The sequence below is a fragment of the Cupressus sempervirens genome, chromosome 2 (assembly GCF_028749045.1).
Source record: "Cupressus sempervirens isolate cs-2001-9-10 chromosome 2, ASM2874904v1, whole genome shotgun sequence".
Classification (NCBI taxonomy): domain Eukaryota; kingdom Viridiplantae; phylum Streptophyta; class Pinopsida; order Cupressales; family Cupressaceae; genus Cupressus; species Cupressus sempervirens.
In genome coordinates, this window is record NC_143119.1 from 370,536,231 (window position 1) to 370,551,084 (window position 14,854).

Genomic DNA, 14,854 nt, shown 5'->3' on the forward strand with positions numbered 1-14,854 from the left:
CTAGGGTTGCGGCTAGAAAACAAGGAGATTGCTTGGTGGGCTTGCGAGCACAAGTTGAGATTTCCTTTGTGGTTTCTTCCAAATTACTGTTATGTTATAGATCTGGGCTAGCTAGGATAGGTTTGGATTGGATCTTGAGGGATCTTGTAGAACTGTTATTGTAATTGCTATTGTATTTGGTCGTAACCTAGAAGGCCTTACAGCCGGGCATATTGCATGTAAACATTTATTTTATAAATAAAGAGTTGTGATTTGGTATTAGATCTTGCATTATTACTTCTTGCTGTTGTGTTTTTGTTGTGTGGTTATTTGCTAGGGGCTAGGACATCTCCTCTGGGGATACCTCCTGCCCTGCGCTGCGTCAAGTGGTATCAGAGCTCAATTGTTCCTGAGTGTATAAGCAGAACGCCGAAGTGTGAGGCAGTTTGTACCAAGACCTTGGTTGGGTGAAGTTTATCAAAGCGAAGGTTGTTCCTGAACATGTAGACGGATCACTGAAGTTGTGGCAATTTGCACTAGGACTTGGGTTGGAGAAGTAGATCTAAGTTGATCTTGATCTGGTGGTGGATTTTTCTTTCTAGTCCTAGAATCTTGGTTGCGAGGCAATAGATCGTGGTTCTGACTTGCAATTGCAAAGGGCTTGTAGATGGATCGATGGATGCAAAGATGGAAGATTGATCTTGTTGAGGCATGATGGTAGAGAGTTTATGGATTGCAGATCCATGGTCCTGGACTTGTGATGTGGTTCCTAATTGTTCATGCGAGGTGGCAAGTTGCAATTTGACTTGCAAACAATTCGAGGTTGTTACAAGGAGCGTGGGATGATTTGTTGCAGAGGGTTTACAAAGATCTTGGGAGATGGCTCCGAGAGGATTAGACCCTAAGATGATTGCGAATATCCGTGATGTGGTGGAAGGGAGGTTTTCTGAGATGTCTGTTTGGTTTGAAGCTAGTTTGGTTGATCGAGCTAAGAAGGAGATTGCTCAGTTTGAAACTAGTTCGGCTGATCGAGATAAGGATAGGATGAGGAAGGCATTCCGTAGATGTTTGTGGAGCTAGAGTTTACCAATCCGAAGAGAGTTGTCTGGCCGATTAAGAGACTTGTTCAAGAAAGAAGATGGCATAACAAGGTTGAGGTGGAAGAGGTTGGTTTTGTTGATCAGTTTGTGGAGTCTAATACAGAACCTACAAAGCAGCTTCAGGTTGTTGCTGAAGATATTCCTAACCTTGTTGATGTTGGGATAAACATTGGTTTTCATGATCAGTCGGTTGGGTCTAACATGGAAATTGCAGAGCACTTGGTCGTAGATGATCTAGTTGCTATTGGTGGTGACTTGTATGTTGCAGAGCATCTTGCTATGAGCAATGTGATTGCCGGTGTTGTGAGTTTGGCATGTGTTGATGAAGATCTACATATTGTTGTTGATGCGGAGTTTGTTGTTGCTGGTGTAGATTTACTAGTTGCTAACGTGGATAAGGATTTGTTGATGAAGCATTATGTTCAATTTGTTCCTGGGAGTGAGCATGCTGATTGGATGGCTGAGATTCTGGTGTTTGATAGAGTGATGCAGATATGGATGATGTGCAAATTGGTTTTCTTGTCCCTGTTGGAGTGGAAGCCTTTGGTGAAGATGAAGATTGTTGTTGATCTTTCTTTGGGCATCAAAGTGTGGGACACACTTTTCTATTTACCTGGGGAGTCTGATGCAGGAGCATCCAAAGCCGTCACATTATCCTTGCTAATTCTCTTGGTTGCTACCAAGTTACAGCAATTGCTGAGTGCCAGTTATTTTGCAGTGTAAGCTGAGTTAGGAGCATCCCACGTCATGTTAACACTCGGGTTAGTGTGTTATCCCATTTTTACTCTGCAGTGTGTGTCGAGTTCCATAGTGTGTGCCGAGTTCCATAGTGTGTGCCGAGTGACTCTTCATGTGTCAGGTGACTCTTCATGTGTTGAGTGGTTCTTCATGTGCCAAGTTTTCCTGTTGATGCCGAGTGTCAACATTTGGACGTGTTTTTTGTGTTTTTGGTGTGAGATGACTTGCAAGATTTATTTCGGCTGCAACATTTATGATAAGATCTTGTCTTGGGATGTGTCCAACCGTTGTTGGGTCGGCCTTCCTGTTTTATAATGTTCTATAAGCCGTTTTGGCAAGTATAAATAGGGTGTTTTGGCTTACAGTTTGGCAAGCTTGGGAGAAGCAAGCTTTGGAGAAGTAAGAGATTGGAGGGAAGCAATTTGGGAGCAAGCGACTTTAGGAGTTATTGAAGAGAAAGTTTTCTTGAGTCTGTGGACAGAGCACCAAATGTGAGGCAGTTTACAGCAGGATTATGATAGAGTTGTGAATGTGAGGACAGACCGCTGAATGTGAGGCAGTTTAAACTTGGATCTTGGATAAAGTTGGAGTAGAGCTAGGGTTGCAACTGGAAAACAAGGAGATTGCTTGGTGGGCTTGCGAGCACAAGTTGAGATTTCCTTGGTGGTTTCTTCCAGATTGTTGTTATGTTACAGATCTAGGCTAGCTGGGATAGGTTAGGATTGGATCTCGAGGGATCTTGCAGAGCTATTATTGTAATTGCTGTTGTATTTGGCCGTAACCCAGAAGGCCTTACAACCGGGCATATTGCATGTAAACAGTTATTTTATAAATAAAGAGTTCTGATTTGGTATCAGATCTTGCATTATTACTTCTTCTTCTTGTGTTTCCACTGTGTGGTTATTTGTTGGGGGCTAGGACATCTCCTCTAGGGATACCTCCTACCCTGTGTTGTGTCAAAATTCCCTTTTTTCCAAAGAGCATTCTGGTGGCGATTATTTTATAATTGGCAAGCCATAACGGTAGGTTTGTAGTATTTTTCTATTCAACTGCATAGCAGTTAGCAAATGTTTTGTTTGTTTCCTTTCTATTCATTTTTGCCATTTAATAACATTTACTAATTATCCAATTTTTGGGTTTTGCGGGTTATTTGAAGAAAACACATGGGTTTTTGCTAAATTTTGAGACTATTCTATTTCGGTTCGTACCATAATATAGTGTGTTGCACAAACATTCGTGCATTGTGCTAGTACCCTTGGCTGAGATGCTCAATTTTGGATCGAAAACTCTATCATCAAGCCTTCTCATTCCTGTAATTAAAATCATCTTTTCCTTTATCTATAATTAGATAACTACACTAGTTTAGCTAATTGGAGGTATCTAAATGTGTGTTGTGAAACTGACTCTTAAAGGGGCATAGTTTCCTTTTCATATGACCAGCTTTACTCCACTACACTTTGAAAGCAAGTGCTACATCAAAGTAGATAAAGACAATCTGGGAAAGTTTGATACAAGATCAAACAAAGGAATCTTTTTGGGATTTTTCCCAAGCAGTAAGGCATACTAATGCTATACTATAAGGACGAAGAAGATAGTGAAGAGTGCAAATGTCTAGGTAAATGAACAATGGGATTAGAAGCTAGAGAAGAGTACAAATGTCTAGGTAAAAGAAGAATGGGATCAGTCTACTCTGAAACCTAAGTTTGAGTTCAAAGATGTTCCTATTACACATACTAAAGGAATGTTGTAATATCCCCTTTCCCAAAAAGAATTTAATAAATATCTCACAATAGTAAACTAAATTAGATACCAAGTAATAATAATAATTATATATAGGCAAAAGCCTACACCGCAACAGTAACTTGCGAGCCTCTCATGTGGGAGGTCTTGGGTTCGAATCTACCATCGCTTAACATATAATAATAATTAATTCTAACAAATAATAATAATTAATCTAGGCTTCGGTCGTTTACCGATCAAAAAAATTATTATTATTATTATATATGATTAATAATAAATAATAATTAAATATGATTCCCCAATTAAACTTATATGTTGTAACTAATACTAATAAATTAAGAGAATATAATTAAATAAATAAATAAAAATAAATTATAATATAATTTATTCATCATCCAATATTATGTTGTCATCAATTATTATTAATATGATGTAGACATTAATAAAATTTAAAATAAATAAGAAATTACTAAACATGATATATTATTTAAAATAAAATAACAAATAGAGAACGATAAATATAATAATATTAAGTTAGTTAAATATCTAGAGACATGACCATTCAATGTAGAGGATATATAAGGAACTACAAAAGCATGTTTCCTAGGTACCCATATTCCGAACGTCGTGAAAAGATAATTAAATCTGTGCTACAATGAATTACAGAAGTTTACATTTAGAATATTATTACAGCAACCAGCTTAATGTGATGGAAGATTACATTTAGAATCAATTTTCTTCACAATAGACAATTGGAAGATTACCAAAATTACATACAGATAAAAATATAAATGATGACATAACAAATGCCAGTCATATTCCCAGTGCAGTCTTTAGAGTGGAGCTGTTTGCTGAAGGAGTTAGATGATACACAATAGCAAGCAGAAGGAAGTGACTCAGCATCCAAATAGAACAATGATTCTGTATAAGAGACAAAGAAGAGGATATGCAGTCTCAGGAAGGGACGGTTCTGTAATAGCATTGGAGGAATTGGTCATTAACACCAAATCAATATTTCTGAACATTAAATTTGGAAAAGAACAAGTAATGATCAACATTATACAACCAGTGAACATTGCAAATAAAAGACACAACTAAGATGAGAGAAATTGTGTATACGAATAGAAAACAAAGACCTCAGTAGTATAATCAATGAAGATATCCAATCACATCTCTTATCAATACTATAGAATATATGGATCATGGACAATAGATATCAGTTTCATATGAATCAGATAACACGGGAATTACTATGCATCGCTGATGCATCTATTCTAGGTGTTCGACAAGATTAATATGAACATGCCACTCTAAGGTCATCGAGTTGATAGTTATTGCCTGGGGTTCACTAAGAGATATCAAAGTATTAGATAATGAACAATCACTATCTTAAATAGAAGATTAATTGTAAAGGGACATAGCTCTTAATATCACACCACCATTAGAAAGATATGAGAATATAATCAAGGACAAAAGATGTGGAGGGTGAATTAAAAGATACAGTTGACAATCCATTGAAGGGCATTTTTGAAGATTTTTAATACTGTGAGACAGGATGAAATAATGCATTCAAATTGTGTTTACCTTACTCCGGAGAAGTTAACTTGTATTACAATCTCGGTGGAAGGTTGAAATCATTAAGGGTTAGCCATTGCAAGTCAATGGCTATTGGACTGGTTATAGAAGGGAATTCTTGCCACCTAATTGTTAAATATTGAAGTTGGGTAGACAACTTAGATCGCTAGTAAGGAAGAATTAAAAATATCAGCAGCAACAATAGAACAACAAATCAAGATGGTGAGAGGACTAAGATTAGCTTACACAGATAAGTATAGAAATATTAAATTATTCAAGAGATGCAATACATATAGGTACATATAAGAGCTGAAGACCAACCTTTAAACATCTGGACAAAGATATTATAAATACAAGAGCTAAAGCACATTTACTTTTAGAGTAGATTAAAGAATAATATCAATCCTTGGAGTGAAGGAAAACATAAGTCATGTAATGCACTGGGGACAGTACAAATGCTCTGGAAGACAAAGGTGGAGCTGGGAAATAACCTAAACAGGCACCAAAAACACCTAGAAAATATGTGCAAAGACATTGTTAAAAAAATCAGATGATTGGAGATAAAGATGAAGGTAATCAGACAATGAGAAGACTTGCCAGGACAAGTGAACATCCAATTTACTGTTTGCTATCTAAGGTAGTAGAAAAGGCTTTTTCTGCAGCAAGAAAAGATGATGGATGAATGAAAGTGATGAATAAAAAGCTGGATTAGATAGAGAAGAATCAGACATGAGAACTGGTGCCTAGACCAGCAAGCAAAAATGTGATTGGAACAAAGTGGGTGTTCCAAAACAAGCTAAATAAAATTGGTGAAGTCAAAAGAAACAAAGCAAGACTGGTAGGTAAAGGTTATCTAATGATTATCCATGGGGCACAAAGGAAGAGACCTGACCCACATGAAGGGACTACCATTCCAAGGACGCACCAATTGGGGACAAAAATAGGACATTGAACAACAATGAGGAGTACAATGAGAAGAACTTTCAGATTTTAATATAATTCTTAAATAAGCAGCAGAAGAATAAATAAATATATATACCTAGCAATACCATCAATCAATCAGGCAATAAATTATTGAGTAGTCTCTATCAATCAGCAATCTGATACACACAGCAATCCATCGCAACAGTGTAATGGGCACCCTAGAATGCCCAAACACTGAACCAACGGCTGAAATAGATTTTTTATGCAAACTATAGATTGAACCAATGCTGAAATTATATTAATTCTCAAAATGATGAAATCAAGTACAAAACAATGTATTCCAAAGACCAAACTCCAAGGGAATGACGTCTAGAATGTTACAAGAGAGGATGAACGTCCTCTATTGCCAAAAAGATATGTGATTCACACATCCAATCTCTTATCAAATGTCATCCACAAAAATTTGATGCTAAACAATGAGACTTCCACCCCTATTTATCCTTTTCCTTCACCCTTCTAGAAGGAACTAAAACATTAATTAATTGCTAGTGCTAGAAGCTTCCCCGAAATACCCGAAATAGATTTTTTATGCAAACTGTAGATTGAACCAATGCTGAAATTATATTAATTCTCAAAATGATCAAATCAAGTACAAAGCAATGTATTCCAAAGGCCAAACCTCAAGGGAATGACATCTAGAATGTTACAAGAAAGGATGAAGGTCCCCTATTGCCAAGAAGATATGCGATTCACACATCCAAGCTTTTATCAAATGTCATCCACAAAAATCCGATGCTAAACAATGAGACTTCCACCCCTATTTATCCTTTTCCTTCACCCTTCTAGAAGGAACTAAAACATTAATTAATTGCAAGTGCTAGAAGCTTCCCCCTTCCAATAATTAATGCACTCTCTAGAAACTCCTCTCTTGCACAATAATTAATTGTGCTTCTAGAAAATTAAATTACTAGAGGCTTCCGCCTTTCCAATAATTAATACACACTCTAGAAGCTTCTCCCTTGTAATACAATAATTAATTAAATTAATTAAATATAAAGTCACCTTTTAATTTTTAATTTATTTAATGACTTTATAAGAAATTAATTTAATTTCCTCTTATGCTTCACTTAGACTTTGGAGAACGTGAAGGATTAAAGATGGGGTCATTACAATACGCTCTCCTTGAAATTGCTTGTCCTCAAGCAATCTCAGTCCTGTTTGCTGTAGCACCTACTCAATCTCAGTCCTATTTGTTGTAGCACCTGCTTACTCTCCCAAGTAGCATCTTCCTCAGTCAAATATCTCCATTTGACTAAATATTCTTTAATCAACCTGCTTCATAGAGTCCTTTCCCTAGTATCCAGAATAGCCTGAAGAATTAATACGAACTTTCCCTCCTCATCTAATGGTGGTAATTCTACTGAAGGCACAACTCTCTGTCCGATGGCTTTCTTAAGCCTTGACACATGAAACACATTATGCACCCGACTACCCTTTGGAAGCTCAATCTCGTAAGCAACCTCACCCACCTTGCAAATCACTCTGTAGGGGCCATAAAACCCGGGCTTCAACTTCTCTGCCCTGCTTTTCTTGAGTGATGACTGTCTATATGGTTGTAGCCTCAGGTAAACCATATCCCCAACCTCAAAACTGCACTCTATCCGGTGCTGGTCAGCATACAATTTCTGCTGATTTTGGCTTGCTGTATATTCTCCTTGAGCACCCTCAAAATATCCTGACTATCCTGCAAGAAGTGTTTTGCTTTGAGCACTCTACTATCTCCCAAAACCAAATCCATGAAACTAGGTGCTTCATAACTGTACAATGCCATGAATGCAGTCATCTTGATGGACATATGATAAGTGGTGTTATAACAGTACTCTCCCATATGTAGCCATTTGACCCAAGCCCTCTGTTGTGCAGTCACATAGTTCCTCAGATATCCTTCCACCCATTTATTCACAATCTTTGTCTATCCATCTGTCTATAGATGATAACTAGTGCTAGGTGTAAGATTTGTACCACACAACCTAAACAGTTCCTGCCAAAAAGTACTCATGAATTTATTGTCCTGATCACTGACAATGAAACTAGGTAGCCCATGTAACCTGAATATCTCTCTGAAGGAAAGATCAGCCACCTGTGCTGCTGTATAAGTGGATGGAATAGCAAAGAAATGAGCAAACTTCGTCAGTCGGTCAACTATCACATAGATGCAATCTTTCCCTTGTACTCGTGGTAACCCGGTAATGAAGTCCATAGAAATACTTTCCCATTTCCTATCCAGAATGGGCAAAGGCTGTAACAACCCTGCAGGATATGTGTGCTCTCCCTTATTCTGCTGGCAAATTGCACACTCCCTGACATGCTTCTGAACATCATCCTTGAGCCCTTTCTGTGTGAACTACTCACGGATCTGCCTGTAGGTCTTAAAAACCCCTAGATGTCCAGCTATAGGTGCATTGTGAAATGCCTTCAGTATTACCTCCCTAAACTATGATGAGGGAATCAAATATATCCTGCCCTGAAACTTTATCAATCCATCCATCCCCACGTAACGATCATCATGTATGGTGCCTGCAATTACTCCAGAGGCCCAAGTGTCCCTCACATCCTCTTCTATGATCTTATTTCTCCAATCTCCTGTAATCTCAGCTAGAGCACAAATATGAGGTCTCCTGGATAAAGCATCTGCCACCACATTCTTCTTACCTTTGACAAACTCAGTGTCAAAGTCATAAGCCTGTAACTTTGTAATCCACTTCTATTGTCTATCATTCAAATCACGTTGGCTCATGAAGTATTTGATGCTGTCGTGATCAGTTTTGATAAAAAACTTTCCCCCAACTAGGTAGGACCGAAACTAAGCCAATGCATGCATTATAGCCAACATCTCCCAATCATAGATGGAATAGCTCCTCTCCACTCCACAGAGCTTCTTGCTCTCAAAAACAATGGGATGCTTCTCCTGCATCAAGATCGCCCCAATCCCATCTCCTAACGCATCACAATGAAGCTCAAATGGCTTTGTGAAATCTGGTAAAGCTAGTACTGGACATGATGACATCACCTTCTTGAAATGATTGAAGCTTCTATGAGCTGCCTTTGTCCATGTGAAGGCCCCTTTCTTGGTAAGGTTTGTCAACGGTGCAGCGATCTGTGAAAATCTTTTAACAAATCTTCTGTAAAATCCACAGAGACCAAGGAATCCCTTAAGCAATGTAAGATTCGTAGGAGTAGGCCGATCAACAATAGCCCTAATCTTTTCAAGATCTACCCGAACTCCATCCGCGCTGATGATATGCCCAAGGTATAATAGCTCAGTCATCCCAAACTCGCACTTAGATTCCTTGGCATACAGTGACTCTTTCTCCAAAGTGGACAACACCATCTCAAGATGTTGTAAATGCTCCTCCCAAGTCTTACTAAAGACTAAAATGTCATCAAAGAAAATCAAGACAAATCTCCTAAGCTACTCCCTAAATACCTGATTCATGCAAGTCTGGAATGTAGCAAAGGCATTGGTTAGCCCAAATGGCATAACCAAAAACTCGAAGTGGCCATAGTGACACCGAAAAGTTGTCTTCTCAATGTCCTCCTCCCTCATCCTGATCTAATGATACCCTGACTGTAGATCAATCTTTGTAAAAAGGCATGCACCATGTAACTCATCAATCAGCTCATCTATTTGTGGGACGGGATATCTATTCTTAATGGTCTTCTTGATTAATGCCCTATAATCGATGCACATGTGCATCGTCTTATCCTTCTTCTTTACCAACACTACTGCTGAAGCAAATGGGCTCCTACTAGGCCTAATATGCCCTATTTCCAACAACTCCTTAATTGCCTTCTCTATCTCATCCTTATGTTTCTTAGGATGACGATAGGAAGCAATCATGACTGGTTTGGCTCCCTCCTTGAGCTCAATAACATGCTCTATCCCCCTGTCAGAAGGAACCCCATGCGGAATCTCGCCAAATACCTAAGTGTGCCTATCAAGTATCTCCTAGATATCTGGTGGATGACTCTTCACCTATGGCTCTTGTGAAGTTGGCATAGTGAAACATTTTGCTGCCCACTCTATGTTATTATGCCGAAAAAGTCTCCACATTCTCCTCAGGGAAACTACTCTGCAACTCCCATCTGAAAGTCCTCTAAGTATCTCCAATTTTGCTAGGTATCTCCAATTTTGCTAGGTTAAGTGTGAACTCTACTAGCGAGGCCATCCATACCATGCTGAGGATGACATCATAGTCTCCCATGTCTACCACATAGAACTCATCTTCCAACTCATAGCCATCTCCAAACCTGATGTGAAGACTAGATATCTTCCGAGTGCATAATAATTTGTCACCATTAGCTACCATAACTCTAAATTCGGCATGCTCCTCAGTCTGTAGACCTCTCTTAGCTACCAATTGTGCATCTATAAAATTATGTGTAGCCCCAGTGTCAATGAGTGAGATCACTGATGTGAAGATTAGATAGTACCTCTGACCTTAAATGTGATTGCCTTCTGAGCCCCCGTTAATCGTGCTAATGACTTCTCATCCTCAAGAATGCTGCTCTCCTCTGTAGTGCTATCCTCATCTAAATCAGAGTGTTGATCCTCCCTCTCTGATTATGACTCTTCTGCTGAGAAATATTCCATTTGATGTGCCTTAGCCTTGAGAGGACACTTATGAGATAAATCCCAAGGCTCTCTGCAATTAAAACATAACTTCTTTCTTAAATCATTCAAGGTGTCATTATCCAACTTATCTCTTTTGGGCTACGCATCCTTGTGAAAAGGGTTTTTGTCCTTCTCCTTGTCCTTTTTCATATAAGAATCCTTGTGCTGAAATCTTCTCCTAAATGAAGAAGGTACTAAGTCACAATCCTTCTTAGTGGCCTCTTGCAACGTAGCTGGGTCATGCCCCTTGACCCAACCTCGCAAGGGTTCTGAGAGTCCATTCATAAACAACACTACTAACCTCCTCTCTGAAATATCAGTGACCAACATAGCTAACCTCTGAAACTCACTGATATACGTCTCAACTAATCCCCACTGTTTGAGTTGTGCCAACTCCTTAAATTGTAATTCGAGATCCCTGGTATCAAATCTCTCTATAAGCTTCTCAGTGAACTCCTCGTAAGATGTGATCTGATTATGTCCCAAGGTTACCATGCCATGGTGCCACCACTCATGTGCTAGTCCATCCAAGTGAATAGCCGCATACTTTATAGCCTCCTCTTCAGGCATAGGATTCAACTGCAAGTATGTATCCATCTTCTGCACCCAAGTTCGAGCGGTCATCTTCCCTGAAGCATCATAATAAGGTAAAGAAAGTTTCCCAACTTTCTTTCTCAACTCAAGGTTTTGACTTCATCCTCCTGATCTGAGAATGTGTCTCATCCTCAAGTCCAAGTAATCTCTAAGAGAAATGTCTGCCTGAAACTTCGGTCCACTAGCCAGCCTCCCAATCCCTCCTAAACTGATCCTGTAACTCTGCAATCTGCGGTTCATTAATCGGCTAAACTGGATCTCTGGGTGGGAAGGTGGGTAGAAGAGGTCCCGAGCCGGCTGTTTGAGCTGAGTGTGCAACATGTCTAAAGTTATCAGCCTCATTTCCATTGTTATCATGTCCATTATTACCATTAATGTTGTCCTGACCTCCATTATCATTGCCCCTATTATTGTTGTTTCCATTGTTGGCATCACCTAGATTAATATTGATGCCCATCTATCTAGCCATTAGCTGCAACATCATATCCATTCGTCTATTTTGCTCTTGTTGCATCATATCCATTCGCCTATTCTGCTCCTGTTGCATCTGCTACCCCTCCTCTAATGTACCCAGTAACTTGAACATTACATTTTCTTGATTTGGACAGGGATTCCTATCATCTCGGTCACTCATACTGCAATCTTATTCAAAGAATGTCTCCTCTATGTCTGTATGACTAGATTGTATGTCCCTCTGCACGGATGAACTACCCTGTTCATTCTGCAAGTCTGAACTCCTACTTTGTCTTGCTATGGTATTGTGGAAATTATAAAGCCCTTGTCACATGCTCAAACATAAATGCTTAAGATCTCCACAGGATGGTAGGACTTATAGCTCTGTTACCACTGTAATAGGCACCCTAGAATGCCCAAAAACTGAACCAACGGCCGAAATAGATTTTTTATGCAAACTGTAGATTGAACCAATGTTGAAATTATATTAATTCTCAAAATGATGAAATCAAGTACAAAGCAATGTATTCCAAAGGCCAAACCCCAAGGGAATGACCTCTAGAATGTTACAAGAGAGGACGAACGTCCTCTATTGCTAAGAAGATATGTGATTCACACATCCAAGCTCTTATCAAATGTCATCCACAAAAATCCGATGCTAAACAATGAGACTTCCACGCCTACTTATCCTTTTCTTTCACCCTTCTAAAAGGCACTAAAACATTAATTAATTGCAAGTGCTAGAAGCTTCCCCCTTCCAATAATAAATGCACTCTCTAGAAACTTCTCTCTTGCAATACAATAATTAATTGTGCTTCTAGAAAATTAAATTACTAAAGGCTTCTGCCTTTCCAATAATTAATACACACTCTAGAAGCTTCTCCCTTGTAATACAATAATTAATTAAATTAATTAAATATAAAGTCACCTTTTAATTTTTAATTTATTTAATGACTTTATAAGAAATTAATTTAATTTCCTCTTATGCTTCACTTAGACTTTGGAGAACGTGAAGGCTTAAAGATGGGGTCATTACAAATAGCATAGTCAGTCTTCAAACATAAAGATTCATTTCATTGACACCAAGGTCAAAGTTCAAACCTCCAGCATTAGCACCCACAGATAATCTCAATATCAGAAAAGAGAATTCAGTCCATGAATAGACAGCAGTGACAAATTGCAATACAATATAGAAATATCTTAGTTTAAAAAATCATATTTGTCAATTCTATATATAAGTTCATATGTGCATCTTGTGTGTGAGATCAATGCTTAAGTGTATGTTTCTATAATAGAAAATAGATATAAATATTGTCTGAAGCACACCTTGCGGGAGAGGTGGTGTATGAGAAGGGTGGTCAAGAGGCTTAGAAGCATCCTTGCAGGACCATTACAGCTTGGGACAAAGTGGGCCCTTACAAAGTCAAGTAACCTCCAACATGTTCCACCCGATTCCACAAGATGGCAATAGAGAATAGATATACATACTATTTGAAATCCACATTGCAAGATGAAGGCCTAAGGTGTAAGACAAGTGTGGCGAATGGGCTCGTAAGTAGGCCATACTAGGACCATTGCAGGTAATGACAAAAAGGGCACTTACAGAGTCAAGTAAACCCTTACCATGTAATAACCCACCCTTTATTCTGCTATTTTCAATTCTCTATCACACAGGAATTCTGACAAACAGTTTTCTTGCAAGGATCTTTACAGAGTTTTCGATTGTGGCAATGTGCAATGGTTTTTTTGTTCAAAATCAAAGTTCTTTTTACAGAGCTGTAGTAATGAAATGATGAGAGATATCACCAGTATTTCAACAGGACAATATTTACAAGAAAGAAGAAATGGAGTAACAGTTCTTTAATCATTCCAAATACTCCATGATTTATCTCAGAAATCACAACTGCATGTATCAGACATATTCTCAGAGCTTTATTTTATTACAGAAATTAGAAATGCCAATTTCAAAGTCCTAGTTGGAATGATTACATACAGTTTAAGTGCCATGACAAGCTGCAACTCGCACGGTCATTCCAAAGAGGCGTATGAATCATAGAAAGAATGCGTCGGGTCGGAAACTGTCAACAATTACCCACGAGCTTGCTTCAGTCACAGTTAATTCCCCTCGCGGCAATGTCTTCAACTTTCCCGGGAAAAGAAGGAACGGCAGCTAGATTACAAAGGAGCAGTAAAACAAGTCTATGTAATCTACAACCCAGTCCTCATGTGCTTCAGACCGCCTCCGTATACAAGCCCAGTCACACCCAATTGATACAATGCCAAAAGAATGAATGCGGCAGCAGTAATGATTGTATTGCTCCCCAGTGTCACCAACTAAAGTCTGCGATGACAGTTAAAGCTCCCAACCTTGGTGCGTATCAAACCATGCATCAATTCTAAGCTCAGAACGATGTTACCAGCATGCAGTTGGATTCCCAGCAATTTCTCCAGTTGGGTATTGCCTCAAACAAACAAGTATCCAACATTCGGCTATGTATCTCCACTAGTCCCAATGCCATATCCATTGGCATCAAGACTGTCAGCAAAAAGTGGGTATCGTCCCTCGTGCCCAAGTAGAATTTCCTCACTTTAAAAAAACGTCTCTGCAATAGTGGTTTTCTTCTCCTCCTTCTCCGTGCCGCCAAACGCTGCGTCTAAGTCTCCTCTTTTCGCACCCGGCTCTTCACATCCTTAGGTAACGCCTAAATCTGAGATACCCTCGTCTAACGTCTCTATCCCGTGAGGAATATTGCATAGGAACAAATATTTAAATGTTACCTATCTTTAATATGTAGTGAGCCGCCCAAATGTGGCTTAATAAGGAAGACATTCAACAATTGTTTAATAGTACAAGGGACCTTCTGAAAAAAATGAAAAATAAAAAGATTTGAATCACTCACTTTATAGTCTTGGTTCCAAGCATTCAAAATTACGTATCGTTTGGCCTATAACTAAATCCATCTAGGGCAATACCTCCAAGTTCCCTCTAATATCCTATGAACCCCCGAAACCATGACAATGTGGGCTAACACCTCCAAGTTCCCTCTAAAGTCCTCCTTAACCCCCGAGATCATGA

The 14,854-nt window shown here is 38.8% G+C and overlaps 1 protein-coding gene across 3 annotated transcripts in view; it reads right to left on the minus strand.

Annotated features, from left to right (window-relative positions):
- LOC149572673 (uncharacterized) overlaps positions 1-14,567 on the minus strand; it is a 93,740-nt gene extending 79,173 nt beyond the window's left edge. Inside the window, exon 1 of one of the 3 annotated variants that reach the window (XM_089813761.1) lies at positions 13,772-14,567. The gene's annotated coding sequence lies outside the window, so the exon portion shown is untranslated. The remainder of the gene's footprint in view (positions 1-13,771) is intronic. The other 2 variants (XM_089813763.1, XM_089813760.1) reach the window with 2 other exon arrangements.
- Between the last annotated feature and the right edge of the window lie 287 nt (positions 14,568-14,854).